General features: G+C 67.4%; 1 protein-coding gene across 5 annotated transcripts in view; it reads left to right on the forward strand.

Moving 5' to 3' along the window:
• The first annotated feature begins 1,703 nt into the window (after positions 1 to 1,703).
• PTPRS (protein tyrosine phosphatase receptor type S) overlaps positions 1,704 to 6,315 on the forward strand; it is a 66,029-nt gene continuing 61,417 nt past the window's right edge. For 4 of the 5 annotated variants that reach the window (XM_039247557.1, XM_039247559.1, XM_039247558.1 and 1 more), the window contains exon 1: positions 2,383 to 2,497. The gene's annotated coding sequence lies outside the window, so the exon portion shown is untranslated. Of the gene's footprint in view, positions 1,724 to 2,382; positions 2,498 to 6,315 lie in introns of those variants that run through there. The other variant, XM_039247556.1, reaches the window with a different exon arrangement.

Below are 6,315 nucleotides of genomic sequence, written 5' to 3' on the forward strand. Positions count from 1 at the left end.
GGTGCCCCACCTCAGAAAGCACCTACTGTGTGCCTCAGAGTCAGGGCTTTACCTCAGAAAGCACCTACTGTGCACCTCCCAGAGTCGGGGCTTCAGGGGTAGGGGAGATGTCTGAGCGTCTATTTAGTAGGACCTAAGGGGGCAGGTGAAAAGTCCGGGGCTGCACATTTCACAGAGTACCTACTGTGTGCTCAGTACTTTGGGGGCTCCAGTGTAGGCCTCCCAAGTGCCAGAGGAGGTGGGGTGCAATGTTCCACATCGCAGAGTGAGGAACTGAGGCACGGAACCGTGGGGGTGGACCCCTGGCCAAGGCAGCAGAGCTGGGCGTGGGAGGGCCACCTGGGGGAGGGAGTTGCCCGTGAACTTGACTGGCGGCTCCCCCGGGCTCCTCCAGCTGCCTGTGGGCCAGTCTCCTTCACTCCACTGGGCAGTGAGCTGGAGGGCGGGGCCTTATCCCCAGGGGCTTAGAATGTTAGTGATTTGTTATTTTTGGGCGCCAGGCCTCCTGCAGCATTGCGGGTAAGGGCTCAGGCTCTGGACCCAGCCCTTGGTTCAAATCTCTGCTCCTCTGGACCTTGAGCAAGTAATTTTTCGCCCTCTTCTCCCTTTGGAAAGTAGGGTGATGGTGGGGTGACGGGAAGCCCGGTATACACGAAGCGCCCAATACGCGGTGGCTGCGGGGTTCATCCCTGAGCACTGATACAACTGGAAGCGTTGTCCCCAGGGGTCGGAGCAGAGGGGCGACCGGCCCCCCTGCGGTGGCTCCGGGCCGGCCGGCCGGGGTCCCTGGCTGCTTCCCCGGCGCCCTGGACCCGCTGGGCCTCCCCGCCTCTCGGACGGAGTTTTCAAACCCGCTCGGGGCGGCAGCGCCGGCCCGGATTGGCTGCCTGCGTGGGGCTGCCCCTCCTCCTCCGGGTCCTCTCCAGCCCCCCCCGCCCCCCCCCGGGTGTCTGGGACCTGGCACGGTGGCCCCATCTGTTTCCAATCCGGGCCTGCGTGCACTCTCCGCCCCTCCGCAGGGCTGTGGCTAGCGTGGGGGCCTCTGCCCTGCCGCCCCCCATCCGCCCTCCCAGACCCCTACCCGACTCCCAGCGGGAGGGAGGCTTCTTTGTGCCCGCGCCCCTCCCCCACCCTCCGGCTCTGTGTGGAGGGGGCGCGGCCTCTGCCATCCAGCGCAGCCCTGGAGGGCATCTTCCTGCCCCTTCTGCGACCTCCTGTGTTTGGGTGTGTTTGGGGAGCCCCCTGACGCCGTATCGAGCCCCTTCATCCGTTGCCATGGCCACGCTCCGCGCCTGGAAGAGAAGGGGGAGCAGGGTGGGGGGTCCCTCTGGGATCAGGCTTACGAAATGGGGGAGGGTCTTGGGCTGTGCCCCTTGGGGCACCCCTTTCCTGCGTGCGCGCGTTGGGGGAACAGTCACCCCCCCATGGAGGCCGCCTCCTACTGGTCCCCCTTGTGGGCTTCCAGTGCCCCCCCATGGAGCTCCCCACGGCCCCCCGCCCCACTTCCGGCCGGGGCCCCGCCCCGCCCCGCCGCCCCGCCCCGGGCCCGCCCCCTGGCCGCCCCGCCCGCAGTCCCCGCCCCCGGGCCCGCCCCCAGGCCGCGCTCCCTGGGCCTCGGCCTCTCCCGAGCCCTCCCTGCGCGCTCCGGGCGGACCGAGGGACGGGCTGCAGCGGGCCCAGCCGCGGGGGCCCGGGCCCCGATCTCCGAGCCGAGATCCACGGGGTGAGTGCGCCCGGATCCCCTTCTGCCTCGAGCCCCGGCCTGCGCTGGGCTTTGTCCCCCTCCTTGCCCCCCCTCCAGGCCCCCGGGAGAGGGGGGACCCTTGCGCTCTCCCCCACCTCGCCTCTGCTCTGGCCAGTCCAGCCCCCCTCCAGGGACAGCTCAGCCCCCGCGTGCCTGGCGCCCCTCCCCCGCCCCCAATTCAGGCCTGTCGCCGGGACTTAGGAAAACTCCGGACCGTTATGCTCCGCGGGGTCCCCTCCCCCGCCTGGCCCCCAGCCCGACCTCCTCCCCCACCCTGCTGGGGGCGGAGCCAGGGTCCGGCGGCCTTCTGCCAGCCCAGGGGCGCTCTGATGGGGGGCTTCTGCATCCTCACGCCGGGGAACCTGACTGCGGGGCAGGGGTTGGGATCCTTGCCCCACCCCGCCCCCCAAAAGAAACTCACAGAAAGTTTTCCTCTCTTTATTTGTCCCTGTACCCCTCGGGTCTGTGGGTCCTAGGTTAATGCTGTACCTTGTCCGGGGCTTCAGTAAATTGGGGGATCAGAACAAGTGTATCAGCTCCCACTTTCCCCTTCCTGCTTCTGCCCCTAAGCTCCATGCCCCCACCCCCCATCAGGCCCCCCAGACCCATAGCTCAGCTCCCCCTGTGGTTGCCTCCAGCCGGCGTCCCGCTTCTCAGAGCCCTGGGCACCCAGAGGGTCTCCGTGTGACTTCTGGGTCAGGCTCCCAGCCGCCCACGTCCTGCCTGCCGCGTCCTGAACCTCCTCTCCAGCCCGTAAGTCTCCAGCAGACCCTCAGAGCAGATGTGAGTTCCCGCTGGGGGCCATGCCCTTGTCAGCCCCCCTGCCTGTGAGGGCTCCCTCTGGCCTCGGTTTCCCCATCTGAAATGGATGTGACCCCAGGGATGATGTGGGTAAAGTGCCGAGTGGGGCCGGGCATGCAGTAGGTGTCTGATATGTACACGGGCCTTGCCATGTTCCCAGGGTGCAGAGGAGGCCACCACCTTGGAGGGTGATGGGCCTTTGATGGGAGACGTACGTGGTGTGGGGGTAGTCCCGAGGGGGCCCTTGATCCAGGCTGGGACATCAGGAGGGCTTCCTGGAAGAGGTGACCGCTCAGCTGAGACCCGGGGATGAGTGTGAACGCTGGAGTTTGATGGGGATGAGGAAGGGTGTGTGGGTAGTGGGAATGGCACGCACTCCTACCCAGTGGGCCAGAAGGCCGTGGCTCAGGGCACCACTGGGGCGCAGCAAGGCGCTGGGCGTGCTACATGACGGGGTCAGCAGTTCCGAAGGCTGAGGATAGGAGTCTGGAGTTTAATGGACATTGATGGGAGCCATGGAGTGTTTGAGAGCAGAGGAGGGACAGAGGAGGAGCCAGACACGGCCACCCCCAGCCCCAGAGCGGTGGGTCAGGGCTGGGCTAAGGCAGGGTCCTGGGGTAGGGGGAGGAGTCCAAAGGGGCCAAGATTCGGTCTGGGGTGGGGGGATCTGTGCTGTGCCTCGGAGGATGAGTCCGCAGGTGGGCCTGGTCAGTGTGCCCTGAGGCAGACCCCTGCGTCCTGGGGACCGTGGTGGCCTGTGGGAGGGGCAGCAGGGGGGGCCCTGGGTCACAACCTTAAGGGTCGAGAATGCCGAGCACAGGAGCGGGGGAGCCCCGTGGGCGTGAGCAGGGCAGGAGCCAGCCAGCCGAGCCGGCGCCTCAGGCCTCTCCGTGAAGCCGGTGTGGCAGGCATGGGGGCCGCCCGGGCACCGTGGAGGTCGACTGAGAGCTGGTCTCTGGCCTCCGAAGGCTCAGCCGCCCCTCCATGCTGTCCCCCCTCACCTTACAGCTGCCCCTGTCTGAGCTCACCTGTCATCTGTCAAACCGCAGGACGCGTGGGTAGCGTTTAAGCAGGCCCAGCACGCGGTGGGGACACCCCGCTGCCATTACCCATTCCTCCCTGTGGGGCTCTGCTTGGTCTCTGTCCGCCCCTCCTGTCCACTCCTGGCTGCGGGGGACCCTTGGGGACAGAGCACCCGGTGCGATTTGATAGGTAATTAAAGGCGGCTCCCTTGATTCTCGGAAGGTGGCTGGTCCCACTCGGCCCCACCCTGAGCCCTGTTCCTGGTGCAGAAAATGGGGGGGGGGCACTGAGGTCCCAAGAGGGAGAGAGGCTTGGCTGGACCCACTTTGAAGCCGCCAGTGACTACAGAGATGAGCTCGGAACCCCCTTGACACTTGGGTGACGCAGAGATCCAGGAAGGCAGGGACCCCAGGTCCCACCCTTGGGCGTCTCTGAGACCTCGGAAGAGGGATTCTGGGCAGGAGGAAGGTCTGTGGGCCCCGCAGGGAGGGGGCGCGGGGGCAGGGGAGGTTGTGCGGTGACTTCTCCCTAAGCTCCGCTGGTAGCGTTTCCAGCCGGAGCTGCCCCTGGCCGTGGCCATGGCAGTCCCGAGGGTCGGGTGTGCCCGTGAGCCCCTCGCCCCCCGGGCCAGGCCGGACCCTGAGGTGGGGGCAGGGAGAGGCCCGGGGGTGTCCTCGAGCCTCAGGAGACAGCCTCGTGCCTGTGGCGCAGAGCCCGTTTGCTGCCCTGTCCTGGGTCATAATTGCCCCTTTATGCTTCCTGCTCCGCGTGGGCACACAAGGCTGGCTCCGGGCCCTCGTGACCCACGCCCTGGTGTCCGGCCAGAATGGGCACCACCCGCTCCCTCTTATCAGGGCCTCAGAGGCAGCCCAGGAGTCTGTACTGGGCCCAGAGAGGCTCACCCGCTTTCCTCAGATCACCCAGCGGCCGGGGGAGGACACGGTCACGTGATTAAATGTGGGCTCTGGACCCGAGGTCCCACCCAGCTGGGGGCCGGGGGCGAGTCGCCACGCTCCTGTGAGCCTCGGTTTTCTCCTTTGAGAAAGGGGGGAGCCCTGCCTCCGACAGGGACCGGCTGCCGGGAAGAAGCGGAGGAAGCTCTCTCACCGATGGCCGCATGGTGGGCAGGGACCCTCCCCGGGATCGGTCTGGAGGCCACTCTCCTCTCCCTCCTCCCTCCCCGCCCTCCCCGAAGCCCAGCCTCATTCACCACGCGAGTTCTTTTCTGTGACTCCCACGGGAGGCTCCTTCCTTGTTAATGGCCTGGGAGGGGACTGCTGCGTCACTCAGCCCCCAGGGCCCCTGCCTCAGTTTCTCCTTCTTGGCAGTGGCACAGTTGGTGGCCCAGGGTGCCTTACTGCAAGAGGGGCAGGGAGGAGGCTTGGTCAGGTGTCAACCCGGCCAGGTCCCTCCCGGCTCAGACCTACCAGGGCCTCCTTGATGCCCCGCAGGTCCATCCATACCTGTCTCTCTGCCCTAATCTCTCTCCTAGGATCTCTAGGTTCTGTTTCTTGCCCTTCCTCGTGCTGTTCCTTGTACAGACACCTTCCCTGCTCCCATTCGCCCTTTAACTTTCAGCCAAGTAATAACACTAAGTTTGGGCAGCGGGCACAGCACATGCAAAGGCCCTGGGGCAGGACCAGGCCGAGCGTGTTGCAGGAACTGTGAGGGGGCCTGGGTGGCCGGAGCAGAGTGCAGGAGGGAAGGGCAGGGAGAAGTTGAGGCGGGTGGTGCAGGACCTAGGGAGTCAGGGGCGGCCTGGGGCTTTTACCCCTGGGGGAAGTGGGAGCTCTGGACGGGCGTGGGTAGGCGAGCAGCATCTGGTTCCGGTGCCCTGTGGCTTCGGGGGGAGGAGAGCCTGGGGGGGCGAGGGCGGGAGATGGGGGGGGCTGGCCCCGGTGGAGGAAGGGGTGAGACGTGAGCAGCACCCGCCCGGAGTTTGAAGGCAGAGCTGATGGGACTCGATTCTATTCTTCCTCTCTCTCTGAGAGAGCCTGGAGCCTCGTCCCTTCCGTGGGGCTTGTGATGCTCTCCTCCCCGCCTCCCACTCCCCTTCCCGCTGCACGTGAGGGCCCTGGACGCCCCCAGTGCCGTGTCCTCCCCCTGCAGGGGCCGGCAGGGCAGCTTCGGGGCGCCCGTGCCTGGATCAGCCCCCCTCAGACACTGAGAAGCGTGGGCCCTGCGAGGCCGGGGCTGCGGGAGTCGGGGGGTCATTAGCGGCCGCCCTGCTCTGATGGCCCCAGAGGGAGGTGGCGTCGGAGCCCTCCCGGCCCGGGGCTCCTCTGGGACCTCAGCGCCACCCCTGCATTAGGGCGGGGGGCACGCAGAGGGGAGAAGGCGGTACCCTCCTGGGGCTCCGCGGTGGGCCTGGCAGCCCCGAGTTTGAGTCTTCCCTGGACTCCAGGGTTTCTGTGCAGCCTCAGTTTCCCCAGAGGCTCTCCGAGGGCTGGCCCAGCTGGTCCCTGTTGCCCAGGCCAGACCCCCCCGCTTAGGTGTGACCGGCCATGTGCGTCTTGGGTGAGGCCACTGCCGTGGCCGCCGTGACCCCAGCTGGCTGTGGCCGTTTTCCCATCTGGGGCCTCCACCTTCCTCTTCGGCCACTTTTGCGCCTCGAGTGCCTGTGGTGGGGGGCACAGGGGATGGGGGGGCACAGGGGACGGGGGGCACAGGGGACGCGGGGCACAGGGGTCGCGGGGGGGCACAGGGGACGCGGGGCACAGGGGAGGGGGGCACAGGGGACGGGGGGC

This window comes from Hyaena hyaena, unplaced genomic scaffold, assembly GCF_003009895.1.
Source record: "Hyaena hyaena isolate Hyena2069 unplaced genomic scaffold, ASM300989v1 scaffold_296, whole genome shotgun sequence".
Lineage (NCBI taxonomy): Eukaryota > Metazoa > Chordata > Mammalia > Carnivora > Hyaenidae > Hyaena > Hyaena hyaena.